Source organism: Ranitomeya variabilis, unplaced genomic scaffold, assembly GCF_051348905.1.
Source record: "Ranitomeya variabilis isolate aRanVar5 unplaced genomic scaffold, aRanVar5.hap1 Scaffold_19, whole genome shotgun sequence".
In the NCBI taxonomy this organism is placed as follows: domain Eukaryota; kingdom Metazoa; phylum Chordata; class Amphibia; order Anura; family Dendrobatidae; genus Ranitomeya; species Ranitomeya variabilis.
In genome coordinates, this window is record NW_027507974.1 from 249,313 (window position 1) to 267,120 (window position 17,808).

Sequence of the window (17,808 nt, forward strand, 5' to 3'; positions counted from 1 at the left end):
GTATAGCGTGTAGGGTGTAGGGTGTAGAGTGTAGGGTGTAGCGTGTATGGTGTAGAGTGTAGCGTGTAGCGTGTAGAGTGTAGCGTGTAGGGTGTAGCGTGTAGCGTGCAGAGTGTAGCGTGTAGGGTGTAGAGTGTAGCGTGTTGAGTGTAGGGTGTAGAGTGTAGCGTGTAGCGTGTAGAGTGTAGAGTGTAGCGTGTAGCGTGTAGAGTGTAGCGGGTAGGGTGTAGAGTGTAGCGAGTAGCGTGTAGGGTGTAGAGTGTAGGGTGTAGCGTGTAGGGTGTAGAGTGTAGCGTGTAGGGTGTAGGGTGTAGGGTGTAGGGTGTAGCGTGTAGCATGTAGCATGTAGCGTGTAGCATGTAGAGTGTAGCGTGTAGGGTGTAGAGTGTAGCGTGTAGGGTGTAGCGTGTAGCGTGTAGCGTGCAGGGTGTAGAGTGTAGCGTATAGCGTGTAGGGTGTAGAGTGTAGGGTGTAGCATGTAGCGTGTAGAGTGTAGCGTGTAGGGTGTAGGGTGTACAGTGTAGGGTTTAGCGTGTAGCATGTAGGGTGTAGGGTGTAGCGTGTAGCGTGTACCGTGTAGCGTATAGAGTGCAGCGTGTAGGGTGTAGAGTGTAGCGTGTAGTGTGTAGAGTGTAGGGTGTAGGGTGTAGCGTGTAGGGTGTAGAGTGTAGCGTGTAGGGTGTAGAGTGTAACATGTAGCGTGTAGGGTGTAGGGCGTAGCGTGTAGCGTGTACCGTGTAGCGTGTAGAGTGTAGTGTGTAGGGTGTAGAGTGTAGCGTGTAGGGTGTAGAGTGTAGCGTGTAGTGTGTAGCGTGTAGCGTGTAGAGTGTAGCGTGTAGGGTGTAGCGTGTAGAGTGTAGTGTGTGGCGTGCAGGGCGTAGGGTGTAGCGTGTAGGGTGTAGGGTGTAGAGTGTAGAGTGTAGCATGTAGGGTGTAGGGTGTAGCGTGTAGGGTGTAGAGTGTAGCGTGTAGGGTGTACGGTGTAGAGTGTAGGGTATAAGCTGTAGCGTTTAGCGTGTAGAGTGTAGCGTGTAGCGTGTAGCGTGTAGCGTGTAGGGTGTAGAGTGTAGGGTGTAGGGTGTAGGGTGTAGCATGTAGCGTGTAGCGTGTAGCATGTAGAGTAGGGTGTAGGGTGTAGGGTGTAGAGTGTAGTGTGTAGAGTGTAGAGTGTAGCGTGTAGAGTGTAAAGTGTAGCGTGTAGGGTGTAGAGTGTAGCGTGTAGGGTGTAGAGTGTAGCGTGTAGCGTGTAGGGTGTAGGGTGTAGAGTGTAGAGTGTAGCATGTAGCGTGTAGATTGTAGGGTGTACCGTGTAGGGTGTAGAGTGTAGCATGTAGGGTGTAGGGTGTAGAGTGAAGGGTGTAGCGTGTAGAGTGTAGCGTGTAGCGTGTACGGTGTAGGGTGTAGAGTGTAGGGTGTAGCGTGTAGCGTGTAGCTTGTAGGGTGTAGAGTGTAGCGTGTAGCGTGTAGGCTGTAGCGTGTAGGGTGTAGCATGTATCGTGTAGGGTGTAGAGTGTAGCATGTAGCGTGTAGAGTGTAGGGTGTAGCGTGTAGCGTGTGTAGGGTGTAGGGTGTAGAGTGTAGCGTGTAGCGTGTAGGGTGTAGAGTGTAGGGTGTAGAGTGTAGCGTGTAGGGTGTAGCGTGTAGGATTTAGGGTGTAGGGTGTAGAGTGTAGGGTGTTGCGTGTAGGGTGTAGAGTGTAGCGTGTAGGGTGTAGCGTGTAGAGTGTAGCGTGTAGCGTGTAGGGTGGAGAGTGTAGAGTGTAGGGTGTAGCGTGTAGGGTGTAGAGTGTAGCGTGTAGGGTGTAGAGTGTAGCGTGTAGCGTGCAGGGTGTAGAGTGTAGCGTATAGCGTGTAGGGTGTAGTATGTAGAGTGTAGCGTGTAGGGTGTAGAGTGTAGCGTGTAGAGTGTAGCATGTAGCGTGTAGGGTGTAGAGTGTAGAGTGTAGCGTGTAGGGTGAAGCATGTAGGGTGTAGGGTGTCGGGTATAGCGTGTAGGGTGTAGGGTGTAGAGTGTAGGGTGTAGCGTGTATGGTGTAGAGTGTAGCGTGTAGCGTGTAGAGTGTAGCGTGTAGGGTGTAGCGTGTAGCGTGCAGAGTGTAGCGTGTAGGGTGTAGAGTGTAGCGTGTTGAGTGTAGGGTGTAGAGTGTAGCGTGTAGCGTGTAGAGTGTAGAGTGTAGCGTGTAGCGTGTAGAGTGTAGCGGGTAGGGTGTAGAGTGTAGCGAGTAGCGTGTAGGGTGTAGAGTGTAGGGAGTAGCGTGTAGGGTGTAGAGTGTAGCGTGTAGGGTGTAGGGTGTAGGGTGTAGGGTGTAGCGTGTAGCATGTAGCATGTAGCGTGTAGCATGTAGAGTGTAGCGTGTAGGGTGTAGAGTGTAGCGTGTAGGGTGTAGCGTGTAGCGTGTAGCGTGCAGGGTGTAGAGTGTAGCGTATAGCGTGTAGGGTGTAGAGTGTAGGGTGTAGCATGTAGCGTGTAGAGTGTAGCGTGTAGGGTGTAGGGTGTACAGTGTAGGGTTTAGCGTGTAGCATGTAGGGTGTAGGGTGTAGCGTGTAGCGTGTACCGTGTAGCGTATAGAGTGCAGCGTGTAGGGTGTAGAGTGTAGCGTGTAGTGTGTAGAGTGTAGGGTGTAGGGTGTAGCGTGTAGGGTGTAGAGTGTAGCGTGTAGGGTGTAGAGTGTAACATGTAGCGTGTAGGGTGTAGGGCGTAGCGTGTAGCGTGTACCGTGTAGCGTGTAGAGTGTAGTGTGTAGGGTGTAGAGTGTAGCGTGTAGGGTGTAGAGTGTAGCGTGTAGTGTGTAGCGTGTAGCGTGTAGAGTGTAGCGTGTAGGGTGTAGCGTGTAGAGTGTAGTGTGTGGCGTACAGGGCGTAGGGTGTAGCGTGTAGGGTGTAGGGTGTAGAGTGTAGGGTGTAGAGTGTAGCGTGTAGGGTGTAGCGTGTAGGATTCAGGGTGTAGGGTGTAGAGTGTAGGGTGTTGCGTGTAGGGTGTAGAGTGTAGCGTGTAGGGTGTAGCGTGTAGAGTGTAGCGTGTAGCGTGTAGGTTGGAGAGTGTAGAGTGTAGGGTGTAGCGTGTAGGGTGTAGAGTGTAGCGTGTAGGGTGTAGAGTGTAGCGTGTAGCGTGCAGGGTGTAGAGTGTAGCGTATAGCGTGTAGGGTGTAGTATGTAGAGTGTAGCGTGTAGGGTGTAGAGTGTAGCGTGTAGAGTGTAGCATGTAGCGTGTAGGGTGTAGAGTGTAGAGTGTAGCGTGTAGGGTGAAGCATGTAGGGTGTAGGGTGTCGGGTATAGCTTGTAGGGTGTAGGGTGTAGAGTGTAGGGTGTAGCGTGTATGGTGTAGAGTGTAGCGTGTAGCGTGTAGAGTGTAGCGTGTAGGGTGTAGCGTGTAGCGTGCAGAGTGTAGCGTGTAGGGTGTAGAGTGTAGCGTGTTGAGTGTAGGGTGTAGAGTGTAGCGTGTAGCGTGTAGAGTGTAGAGTGTAGCGTGTAGCGTGTAGAGTGTAGCGGGTAGGGTGTAGAGTGTAGCGAGTAGCGTGTAGGGTGTAGAGTGTAGGGTGTAGCGTGTAGGGTGTAGAGTGTAGCGTGTAGGGTGTAGGGTGTAGGGTGTAGGGTGTAGCGTGTAGCATGTAGCATGTAGCGTGTAGCATGTAGAGTGTAGCGTGTAGGGTGTAGAGTGTAGCGTGTAGGGTGTAGCGTGTAGCGTGTAGCGTGCAGGGTGTAGAGTGTAGCGTATAGCGTGTAGGGTGTAGAGTGTAGGGTGTAGCATGTAGCGTGTAGAGTGTAGCGTGTAGGGTGTAGGGTGTACAGTGTAGGGTTTAGCGTGTAGCATGTAGGGTGTAGGGTGTAGCGTGTAGCGTGTACCGTGTAGCGTATAGAGTGCAGCGTGTAGGGTGTAGAGTGTAGCGTGTAGTGTGTAGAGTGTAGGGTGTAGGGTGTAGCGTGTAGGGTGTAGAGTGTAGCGTGTAGGGTGTGGAGTGTAACATGTAGCGTGTAGGGTGTAGGGCGTAGCGTGTAGCGTGTACCGTGTAGCGTGTAGAGTGTAGTGTGTAGGGTGTAGAGTGTAGCGTGTAGGGTGTAGAGTGTAGCGTGTAGTGTGTAGCGTGTAGCGTGTAGAGTGTAGCGTGTAGGGTGTAGCGTGTAGAGTGTAGTGTGTGGCGTGCAGGGCGTAGGGTGTAGCGTGTAGGGTGTAGGGTGTAGAGTGTAGGGTGTAGCATGTAGGGTGTAGGGTGTAGCGTGTAGGGTGTAGAGTGTAGCGTGTAGGGTGTACGGTGTAGAGTGTAGGGTATAAGCTGTAGCGTTTAGCGTGTAGAGTGTAGCGTGTAGCGTGTAGCGTGTAGCGTGTAGGGTGTAGAGTGTAGGGTGTAGGGTGTAGGGTGTAGCGTGTAGGGTGTAGCATGTAGCGTGTAGCGTGTAGCATGTAGAGTAGGGTGTAGGGTGTAGGGTGTAGAGTGTAGTGTGTAGAGTGTAGAGTGTAGCGTGTAGAGTGTAAAGTGTAGCGTGTAGGGTGTAGAGTGTAGCATGTAGGGTGTAGAGTGTAGCGTGTAGCGTGTAGGGTGTAGGGTGTAGAGTGTAGAGTGTAGCATGTAGCGTGTAGATTGTAGGGTGTACCGTGTAGGGTGTAGAGTGTAGCATGTAGGGTGTAGGGTGTAGAGTGAAGGGTGTAGCGTGTAGAGTGTAGCGTGTAGCGTGTACGGTGTAGGGTGTAGAGTGTAGGGTGTAGCGTGTAGCGTGTAGCTTGTAGGGTGTAGAGTGTAGCGTGTAGCGTGTAGTGTGTAGGCTGTAGCGTGTAGGGTGTAGCATGTATCGTGTAGGGTGTAGAGTGTAGCATGTAGCGTGTAGAGTGTAGGGTGTAGCGTGTAGCGTGTGTAGGGTGTAGGGTGTAGAGTGTAGCGTGTAGCGTGTAGGGTGTAGAGTGTAGGGTGTAGAGTGTAGCGTGTAGGGTGTAGCGTGTAGGATTTAGGGTGTAGGGTGTAGAGTGTAGGGTGTTGCGTGTAGGGTGTAGAGTGTAGCGTGTAGGGTGTAGCGTGTAGAGTGTAGCGTGTAGCGTGTAGGGTGGAGAGTGTAGAGTGTAGGGTGTAGCGTGTAGGGTGTAGAGTGTAGCGTGTAGGGTGTAGAGTGTAGCGTGTAGCGTGCAGGGTGTAGAGTAGCGTATAGCGTGTAGGGTGTAGTATGTAGAGTGTAGCGTGTAGGGTGTAGAGTGTAGCGTGTAGAGTGTAGCATGTAGCGTGTAGGGTGTAGAGTGTAGAGTGTAGCGTGTAGGGTGAAGCATGTAGGGTGTAGGGTGTCGGGTATAGCGTGTAGGGTGTAGGGTGTAGAGTGTAGGGTGTAGCGTGTATGGTGTAGAGTGTAGCGTGTAGCGTGTAGAGTGTAGCGTGTAGGGTGTAGCGTGTAGCGTGCAGAGTGTAGCGTGTAGGGTGTAGAGTGTAGCGTGTTGAGTGTAGGGTGTAGAGTGTAGCGTGTAGCGTGTAGAGTGTAGAGTGTAGCGTGTAGCGTGTAGAGTGTAGCGGGTAGGGTGTAGAGTGTAGCGAGTAGCGTGTAGGGTGTAGAGTGTAGGGTGTAGCGTGTAGGGTGTAGAGTGTAGCGTGTAGGGTGTAGGGTGTAGGGTGTAGGGTGTAGCGTGTAGCATGTAGCATGTAGCGTGTAGCATGTAGAGTGTAGCGTGTAGGGTGTAGAGTGTAGCGTGTAGGGTGTAGCGTGTAGCGTGTAGCGTGCAGGGTGTAGAGTGTAGCGTATAGCGTGTAGGGTGTAGAGTGTAGGGTGTAGCATGTAGCGTGTAGAGTGTAGCGTGTAGGGTGTAGGGTGTACAGTGTAGGGTTTAGCGTGTAGCATGTAGGGTGTAGGGTGTAGCGTGTAGCGTGTACCGTGTAGCGTATAGAGTGCAGCGTGTAGGGTGTAGAGTGTAGCGTGTAGTGTGTAGAGTGTAGGGTGTAGGGTGTAGCGTGTAGGGTGTAGAGTGTAGCGTGTAGGGTGTGGAGTGTAACATGTAGCGTGTAGGGTGTAGGGCGTAGCGTGTAGCGTGTACCGTGTAGCGTGTAGAGTGTAGTGTGTAGGGTGTAGAGTGTAGCGTGTAGGGTGTAGAGTGTAGCGTGTAGTGTGTAGCGTGTAGCGTGTAGAGTGTAGCGTGTAGGGTGTAGCGTGTAGAGTGTAGTGTGTGGCGTGCAGGGCGTAGGGTGTAGCGTGTAGGGTGTAGGGTGTAGAGTGTAGGGTGTAGCATGTAGGGTGTAGGGTGTAGCGTGTAGGGTGTAGAGTGTAGCGTGTAGGGTGTACGGTGTAGAGTGTAGGGTATAAGCTGTAGCGTTTAGCGTGTAGAGTGTAGCGTGTAGCGTGTAGCGTGTAGCGTGTAGGGTGTAGAGTGTAGGGTGTAGGGTGTAGGGTGTAGCGTGTAGGGTGTAGCATGTAGCGTGTAGCGTGTAGCATGTAGAGTAGGGTGTAGGGTGTAGGGTGTAGAGTGTAGTGTGTAGAGTGTAGAGTGTAGCGTGTAGAGTGTAAAGTGTAGCGTGTAGGGTGTAGAGTGTAGCATGTAGGGTGTAGAGTGTAGCGTGTAGCGTGTAGGGTGTAGGGTGTAGAGTGTAGAGTGTAGCATGTAGCGTGTAGATTGTAGGGTGTACCGTGTAGGGTGTAGAGTGTAGCATGTAGGGTGTAGGGTGTAGAGTGAAGGGTGTAGCGTGTAGAGTGTAGCGTGTAGCGTGTACGGTGTAGGGTGTAGAGTGTAGGGTGTAGCGTGTAGCGTGTAGCTTGTAGGGTGTAGAGTGTAGCGTGTAGCGTGTAGTGTGTAGGCTGTAGCGTGTAGGGTGTAGCATGTATCGTGTAGGGTGTAGAGTGTAGCATGTAGCGTGTAGAGTGTAGGGTGTAGCGTGTAGCGTGTGTAGGGTGTAGGGTGTAGAGTGTAGCGTGTAGCGTGTAGGGTGTAGAGTGTAGGGTGTAGAGTGTAGCGTGTAGGGTGTAGCGTGTAGGATTTAGGGTGTAGGGTGTAGAGTGTAGGGTGTTGCGTGTAGGGTGTAGAGTGTAGCGTGTAGGGTGTAGCGTGTAGAGTGTAGCGTGTAGCGTGTAGGGTGGAGAGTGTAGAGTGTAGGGTGTAGCGTGTAGGGTGTAGAGTGTAGCGTGTAGGGTGTAGAGTGTAGCGTGTAGCGTGCAGGGTGTAGAGTAGCGTATAGCGTGTAGGGTGTAGTATGTAGAGTGTAGCGTGTAGGGTGTAGAGTGTAGCGTGTAGAGTGTAGCATGTAGCGTGTAGGGTGTAGAGTGTAGAGTGTAGCGTGTAGGGTGAAGCATGTAGGGTGTAGGGTGTCGGGTATAGCGTGTAGGGTGTAGGGTGTAGAGTGTAGGGTGTAGCGTGTATGGTGTAGAGTGTAGCGTGTAGCGTGTAGAGTGTAGCGTGTAGGGTGTAGCGTGTAGCGTGCAGAGTGTAGCGTGTAGGGTGTAGAGTGTAGCGTGTTGAGTGTAGGGTGTAGAGTGTAGCGTGTAGCGTGTAGAGTGTAGAGTGTAGCGTGTAGCGTGTAGAGTGTAGCGGGTAGGGTGTAGAGTGTAGCGAGTAGCGTGTAGGGTGTAGAGTGTAGGGTGTAGCGTGTAGGGTGTAGAGTGTAGCGTGTAGGGTGTAGGGTGTAGGGTGTAGGGTGTAGCGTGTAGCATGTAGCATGTAGCGTGTAGCATGTAGAGTGTAGCGTGTAGGGTGTAGAGTGTAGCGTGTAGGGTGTAGCGTGTAGCGTGTAGCGTGCAGGGTGTAGAGTGTAGCGTATAGCGTGTAGGGTGTAGGGTGTACAGTGTAGGGTTTAGCGTGTAGCATGTAGGGTGTAGGGTGTAGCGTGTAGCGTGTACCGTGTAGCGTGTAGAGTGTAGTGTGTAGGGTGTAGAGTGTAGCGTGTAGGGTGTAGAGTGTAGCGTGTAGTGTGTAGCGTGTAGCGTGAAGAGTGTAGCGTGTAGGGTGTAGCGTGTAGAGTGTAGTGTGTGGCGTGCAGGGCGTAGGGTGTAGCGTGTAGGGTGTAGGGTGTAGAGTGTAGGGTGTAGCATGTAGGGTGTAGGGTGTAGCGTGTAGGGTGTAGAGTGTAGCGTGTAGGGTGTACGGTGTAGAGTGTAGGGTATAAGCTGTAGCGTTTAGCGTGTAGAGTGTAGCGTGTAGCGTGTAGCGTGTAGCGTGTAGGGTGTAGAGTGTAGGGTGTAGGGTGTAGGGTGTAGCGTGTAGGGTGTAGCATGTAGCGTGTAGCGTGTAGCATGTAGAGTAGGGTGTAGGGTGTAGGGTGTAGAGTGTAGTGTGTAGAGTGTAGAGTGTAGCGTGTAGAGTGTAAAGTGTAGCGTGTAGGGTGTAGCGTGTAGTGTGTAGCGTGTAGCGCGTAGCGTGTAGAGTGTAGGGTATAGAGTGTAGCGAGTAGAGAGTAGGGAGCAGAGTGTAGAGTGTAGCGTGCAGGGTGTAGGGTGTACAGTGTAGGGTGTAGGGTGTAGCGTGTAGCGTGTAGAGTGTAGGGAGTAGGGTGTAGGGTGTAGCGTGTAGGGTGTAGAGTGTAGCGTGTAGCGTGTAGCGTGTAGGGTGTAGCGTGTAGCGTGTAGGGTGTAGCGTGTATCATGTACCGTGTAGCGTGTAGCATGTAGAGTAGGGTGTAGGGTGTAGAGTGTAGCATGTAGGGTGTAGGGTGTAGAGTGTAGGGTGTAGCATGTAGGGTGTAGGGTGTAGGGTGTAGCGTGCAGGGTGTAGAGTGTAGCGTGTAGGGTGTACGGTGTAGAGTGTAGGGTATAAGCTGTAGCGTTTAGCGTGTAGAGTGTAGCGTGTAGCGTGTAGGGTGTAGAGTGTAGGGTGTAGAGTGTAGCGTGTAGCGTGTAGGGTGTAGGGTGAAGCGTGTAGGGTGTAGCATGTAGCGTGTAGCGTGTAGCATGTAGAGTAGGGTGTAGGGTGTAGGCTGTAGAGTGTAGTGTGTAGAGTGTGGAGTGTAGCGTGTAGAGTGTAAAGTGTAGCGTGTAGGGTGTAGCGTGTAGTGTGTAGCGTGTAGCGCGTAGCGTGTAAAGTGTAGGGTATAGAGTGTAGCGTGTAGAGAGTAGGGAGCAGAGTGTAGAGTGTAGCATGTAGGGTGTAGGGTGTACAGTGTAGGGTGTAGGGTGTAACGTGTAGCGTGTAGAGTGTAGGGAGTAGGGTGTAGGGTGTAGCGTGTAAGGTGTGGAGTGCAGCGTGTAGCGTGTAGGGTGTAGCGTGTAGAGTGTAGGGTGTAGCGTGTATCATGTACCGTGTAGCGTGTAGCATGTAGAGTAGGGTGTAGGGTGTAGAGTGTAGCGTGTAGCGTGTAGTGTGTAGCGTGTAGAGTGTAAAGTGTAGCGTGTAGTGTGTAGTGTGTAGCGTGTAGCGCGTAGCGTGTAGAGTGTAGGGTATAGAGTGTAGCGTGTAGAGAGTAGGGAGTAGAGTGTAGAGTGTAGCGAGTAGCGTGTAGTGTGTAGGGTGTAGGGTGTAGAGTGTAGGGTGTAGCGTGTAGGGTGTAGAGTGTAGCGTGTAGGGTGTAGCGTGTAGCGTGCAGGGTGTAGAGTGTAGCGTATAGCGTGTAGGGTGTAGGGTGTAGAGTGTAGGGTGTAGCGTGTAGAGTGTAGCGTGTAGCGTGTAGAGTTTAGTGTGTGGCGTGCAGGGCATAGGGTGTAGCGTGTAGGGTGTAGGGTGTAGAGTGTAGGGTGTAGCATGTAGGGTGTAGGGTGTAGGGTGTAGCGTGTAGGGTGTAGAGTGTAGCATGGAGGGTGTACGGTGTAGAGTGTAGGGTATAAGCTGTAGCGTTTAGCGTGTAGAGTGTAGCGTGTAGCGTGTAGCGTGTAGGGTGTAGGGTGTAGAGTGTAGAGTGTAGCGTGTAGGGTGTAGAGTGTAGCGTGTAGAGAGTAGGGTGTAGGGTGCAGAGTGTAGGGTGTAGGGTGTAGAGTGTAACGTGTAGCGTGTAGGGTGTAGCGTGTAGGGTGTAGAGTGTAGGGTGTAGCGTGTAGGGTGTATCGTGTAGCGTGTAGCGTGTAGGGTGTAGGGTGTAGAGTGTAGGATGTAGCGTGTAGGGTGTAGCGTGTAGCGTGTAGAGTGTAGCGTCTAGCGTGTAGCGTATAGTGTGTAGCGTGTAGCGTGTAGATTGTAGCGTGTAGGGTGTAGGGTGTAGCGTGTAGCGTGTAGGGTGTATGGTGTAGCGTGTAGCGTGTAGCGTGTAGAGTGTAGCATGTAGGGTGTAGCAAGTAGCGTGTTCCGTGTAGGGTGTAGCGTGTAGCGTGTAGCATGTAGAGTGTAGCATGTAGGGTGTAGCAAGTAGCGTGTATTGTGTAGGGTGTAGAGTGTAGCGTGTAGCGTGTAGGGTGTCACTTTTTCCTCTGATGAAGACGCTTGAGTAGCGTCGATACGCGTGGGGTTCAGGGCTTCCTTTGTTTTTTTCCCGAGGGACAGGACTTGGGTAACTTATCTTTACAACTGCTATGGAATTACACCTATTTACTTCATGCATGGCCTGGCATTTTTCCAAGCCTTAGGACAATGGATCCTGATTCTTTGTATTTCCACAAGGCGTCTGTATGCATACATTTATCCAAATAACTAGGATTTTGTAGTACTGCAGCATATCTATTTCCCTGATTACCTTTCTATAGGGGTCTGCTTTCATTTGCTTACCAACTGTGCGCACGCATGCTGTGTTGAACAAAATAGGATCCATGATGTATTTCTTCCAGATACTAGGCTGGAGTATATGTTTCCTGTCATAGTACTCAGGGGGTCACAGTTGGCAGTAAAACAATAGGCTTCTTATATGTAGATTTGACTAAGATTGGTGTACTCGCATACCTAGCAATTTTTTCTCTCTGGTTATTTCTCCTGTCTCACATATGCTGTAAAGTATTAGCTTCCTTCATTCCCTCGGGTAAAATTACTTATGGCCTATTCAGCCATACTAGTGTTTTAAATGTTTTTAAATGTATGTTTTGCCTGGTTCTGTTTGTGGATTACTATTTTTGTACAATAAAATTGACTATTTCACGATGATCCCATTGATTTGCATATCCTTTTCTTTTTGTGTTTAGTGTGTAGTGTGTAGCTTAACCCTACACGCTACACGCTACACGCTACACTCTACACGCAACACGCTACACTCTACACGCTACACGCTACACTCTACACTCTACACGCTACACGCTACACTCTACACCCTACACGCAACACGCTACAATCTATACCCTACACGCTACACTCTGCACGCTACACGCTACACCCTACACGCTATACTCTGCACGCTACACGCTCAGTTTGGTCGACCCCCTTATCCCCGGTCCATAATGACTACAGGTAACCATTACTACTAGCTGCCTTTATATAGCTACAACTATTTATGGATCATAGTATCCGAATTTGGTGGCTAGATGTTTTAGTATGTTACATTTCCAGCAGCTTAGCCAGGATGCCTGTTATGATTGACGATCTATGATCACTTACAATACCGGGTATAAACACTTAAGGGGGTTGTATCAGTCTGTAGCTTCTGTGGTGACCCTGTATTGGCTCATTGTCACATTATATTTATTGTGTTATTTGTCATGTGATGTTTTTAATGTGGTAATAAAGTTATGTTTTTTATATTTGGTACATTTTGGATCCAGTGCTTTCATGGTTCTTTATTGGTAGTTTCATGTTTATCTATGAAGGGATCCCGTTATAGGGGATGAGGAATTAATATTGTTTACCCTACACGCTATACCCGACACCCTACACCCTACATGCTTCACCCTAAACGCTACACTCTACACTCTACACCCTACACCCTACACGCTACATGCTACACCCTACACGCTACACTCTACACCCTACACTCTACACGCTACACACTACACGCTACACGCTACACCCTACACGCTACACGCTACACCCTACACGCTACACGTTACACTCTACACCCTACACCCTACACGCTACACGCTACACCCTACACGCTACACGTTACACTCTACACCCTACACGCTACACTCTACACCCTGCACCCTACACGCTACAATCTACACCCTACACCCTACACGCTACACGCTACACGCTACACTCTACACCCTACACGCTACACCCTACACTCTACACCGTACACTCTACACGCTACACGCTACACTCTACACCCTACACCCTACACGCTACGCGCTACACTCTACACCCTACACGCTACACTCTACACTCTACATGCTACACGCTACACTCTACACTCTGCACGCTACACGCTACACCCTACACCCTACACGCTACACGCTACACTCTACAACCTACACGCTACACGCTACACTCTACACGCAACACGCTACACTCTACACCCTACACTCTACACGCTACACGCTACACTCTACACCCTACACGCTACACTCTACACCCTACACGCTACACTCTACACTCTACACGCTACACGCTACACTCTACACCCTACACTCTACACGCTACACCCTACACTCTACACGCTACACGCTACACTCTACACGCTACACGCTACATGCTACACTCTACACTCTACACCCTACACCCTACACGCTACACGCTATACTCTACACCCTACACGCTACACTCTACACGCTACACGCTACACTCTACACTCTACACGCTACACGCTACACTCTACACCCTACACGCAACATGCTACAATCTATACCCTACACGCTACACTCTGCACGCTACACGCTACACCCTACACGCTATACTCTGCACGCTACACGCTACACTCTACACCATACACGCTACACCCTACACTCTACACCCTACACCCTACACGCTATACCCGACACCCTACACCCTACATGCTTCACCCTAAACGCTACACTCTACACTCTACACCCTACACCCTACACGCTACATGCTACACCCTACACGCTACACTCTACACCCTACACTCTACACGCTACACACTACACGCTACACGCTACACCCTACACGCTACACGCTACACCCTACACGCTACACGTTACACTCTACACCCTACACCCTACACGCTACACGCTACACGCTACACCCTACACGCTACACGTTACACTCTACACCCTACACGCTACACTCTACACCCTGCACCCTACACGCTACAATCTACACCCTACACCCTACACGCTACACGCTACACGCTACACTCTACACCCTACACGCTACACCCTACACTCTACACCGTACACTCTACACGCTACACGCTACACTCTACACCCTACACCCTACACGCTACGCGCTACACTCTACACCCTACACGCTACACTCTACACTCTACATGCTACACGCTACACTCTACACGCTACACGCTACACCCTACACCCTACACGCTACACGCTACACTCTACAACCTACACGCTACACGCTACACTCTACACGCAACACGCTACACTCTACACCCTACACTCTACACGCTACACGCTACACTCTACACCCTACACTCTACACGCTACACGCTACACTGTACACCCTACATGCAACACGCTACACTCTACACCCTACACGCTACACTCTACACGCTACACGCTACATGCTACACTCTACACTCTACACCATACACCCTACACGCTACACACTATACTCTACACCCTACACGCTACACTCTACACGCTACACTCTACACGCTACACTCTACACCCTACACGCAACACGCTACACTCTACACCCTACACCCTACACGCTACACACTACACGCTACACGCTACACCCTACACGCTACACGCTACACCCTACACGCTACACGTTACACTCTACACCCTACACACTACACCCTACACGCTACACGTTACACTCTACACCCTACACGCTACACTCTACACCCTGCTCCCTACACGCTACACGCTACACCCTACACGCTACACGCTACACTCTACACCCTACACTCTACACGCTACACCCTACACTCTACACGCTACACGCTACACTCTACACGCTACACGCTACATGCTACACTCTACACTCTACACCCTACACCCTACACGCTACACGCTATACTCTACACCCTACACGCTACACTCTACACGCTACACGCTACACGCTACACGCTACAATCTATACCCTACACGCTACACTCTGCACGCTACACGCTACACGCTACACCCTACACGCTATACTCTGCACGCTACACGCTACACTCTACACCATACACGCTACACCCTACACTCTACACCCTACACCCTACACGCTATACCCGACACCCTACACCCTACATGCTTCACCCTAAACGCTACACTCTACACTCTACTCCCTACACCCTACACGCTACATGCTACACCCTACACGCTACACTCTACACCCTACACTCTACACGCTACACACTACACGCTACACGCTACACCCTACACGCTACACGCTACACCCTACACGCTACACGTTACACTCTACACCCTACACCCTACACGCTACACGCTACACCCTACACGCTACACGTTACACTCTACACCCTACACGCTACACTCTACACCCTGCACCCTACACGCTACAATCTACACCCTACACCCTACACGCTACACGCTACACTCTACACCCTACACGCTACACCCTACACTCTACATCGTACACTCTACACGCTACACGCTACACTCTACACCCTACACCCTACACGCTACGCGCTACACTCTACACCCTACACGCTACACTCTACACTCTACATGCTACACGCTACACTCTACACTCTACACGCTACACGCTACACCCTACACCCTACACGCTACACGCTACACTCTACAACCTACACGCTACACGCTACACTCTACACGCAACACGCTACACTCTACACCCTACACTCTACACGCTACACGCTACACTCTACACCCTACACCCTACACGCTACACTCTACACTCTACACCCTACACGCTACACTCTACAATCTACACGCTACACGCTACACTCTACACCCTACACTCTACACGCTACACCCTACACTCTACACGCTACACTCTACACGCTACACGCTACATGCTACACTCTACACCCTACACCCTACACGCTACACGCTATACTCTACACCCTACACGCTACACTCTACACGCTACACGCTACACTCTACACTCTACACTCTACACGCTACACGCTACACTCTACACCCTACACGCAACATGCTACAATCTATACCCTACACGCTACACTCTGCACGCTACACGCTACACCCTACACGCTATACTCTGCACGCTACACGCTACACTCTACACCATACACGCTACACCCTACACTCTACACCCTACACCCTACTCTCTACACGCTATATTCTACACCCTACACGCTACACTCTACACCCTAGACACTACACGCTACACTCTACACCCTAGACGCTACACTCTATACCCTACACTCTACACGCTACACCCTACACCCTACACTCTACATGCTACACCCTACACCCTACACTCTACATGCTACACGCTACACGCTACATGCTACACGCTACACCCTACACGCTACACTCTACACCCTACACCCTACACCCTACACGCTACACTCTACACCCTACACGCTACACCCTACACTCTACACCCTACACCCTACACGCTACTCGCTACACTCTACACCCTACCCGCTACACTCTACACTCTACACGCTACACGCTACACTCTACACCCTACACGCAACACGCTACACTCTACACCCTACACGCTACACTCTGCACGCTACACGCTACACCCTACACCCTACACGCTACACTCTACACGCTACACGCTACACTCTACACCATACACGCTACACCCTACACTCTACACCCTACACCCTACACGCTATACCCGACACCCTACACCCTACATGCTTCACCCTACACGCTACACTCTACACGCTACACTCTACACCCTACACGATACATGCTACACTCTACACGCTACACTCTACACCCTACACGCTACACTCTACATCCTACACCCTACACGCTATACGCTACACTCTACAGCCTGCACGCTACACGCTACACTCTACACCCTACACGCTACACTCTACACCCTACACGCTACACCCTACACTCTACACTCTCCACCCTACACGCTACACGCTACACTCTACACGCTACACCCTACACGCTACACTCTACACCCTACACGCAACACCCTACACTCTACACCCTACACTCTAAACCCTACACGCTACACCCTACACGCTACACTCTACACCCTACACCCTACACTCTACACCCTACACGCTACACGCTACACTCTACACCCTACACGATACATGCTACACTCTACACGCTACACTCTACACCCTACACGCTACACTCTACATCCTACACCCTACACGCTATACGCTACACTCTACAGCCTGCACGCTACACGCTACACTCTACACCCTACACGCTACACTCTACACCCTACACGCTACACCCTACACTCTACACTCTCCACCCTACACGCTACACGCTACACTCTACACGCTACACCCTACACGCTACACTCTACACCCTACACGCAACACCCTACACTCTACACCCTACACCCTAAACCCTACACGCTACACCCTACACGCTACACTCTACACCCTACACCCTACACTCTACACCCTGCACGCTACACGCTACACTCTACACCCTACACGCTACACTCTACACCCTACACGCTACACCCTACACTCTACACTCTCCACCCTACACGCTACACTCTACACTCTACACGCTACACCCTACACGCTACACTCTACACCCTACACGCAACACCCTACACTCTACACCCTACACTCTAAACCCTACACGCTACACCCTACACGCTACACTCTACACCCTACACCCTACACTCTACACCCTACACGCTACACGCTACACTCTACACCCTACACGATACATGCTACACTCTACACGCTACACTCTACACCCTACACGCTACACTCTACATCCTACACCCTACACGCTATACGCTACACTCTACAGCCTGCACGCTACACGCTACACTCTACACCCTACACGCTACACTCTACACCCTACACGCTACACCCTACACTCTACACTCTCCACCCTACACGCTACACGCTACACTCTACACGCTACACCCTACACGCTACACTCTACACCCTACACGCAACACCCTACACTCTACACCCTACACCCTAAACCCTACACGCTACACCCTACACGCTACACTCTACACCCTACACCCTACACTCTACACCCTACACCCTACACGCTATACCCGACACCCTACACCCTACATGCTTCACCCTACACGCTACACTCTACACGCTACACTCTACACCCTACACGATACATGCTACACTCTACACGCTACACTCTACACCCTACACGCTACACTCTACATCCTACACCCTACACGCTATACGCTACACTCTACAGCCTGCACGCTACACTCTACACCCTACACGCTACACTCTACACCCTACACGCTACACCCTACACTCTACACTCTCCACCCTACACGCTACACGCTACACTCTACACGCTACACCCTACACGCTACACTCTACACCCTACACGCAACACCCTACACTCTACACCCTACACCCTAAACCCTACACGCTACACCCTACACGCTACACTCTACACCCTACACCCTACACCCTACACTCTACACGCTACATGCTACACTCTACACCCTACACGATACATGCTACACCCTACACGCTACAGCCTACACGCTACACGCTACACTCTACACCCTACAAGCTACACGCTACACGCTACACCCTACACGCTACACGCTAGGGTGTAGAGTGTAATATGTAGCGTGTAGTTTGTAGCGTTTAGCTTGTAGGGTGTAGCGTGTAGCGTGTAGGGTGTAGAGTGTAGCGTGTAGCGTGTAGCATGTAGGGTGTAGGGTGTAGAGTGTAGAGTGTAGCGTGTAGGGTGTAGAGTGTAGGGTGTAGGATGTAGAGTGTAGGGTTCAGAGTGTAATGTGTAGCGTGTAGGGTGTAGCGTGTAGCATGTAGGGTGT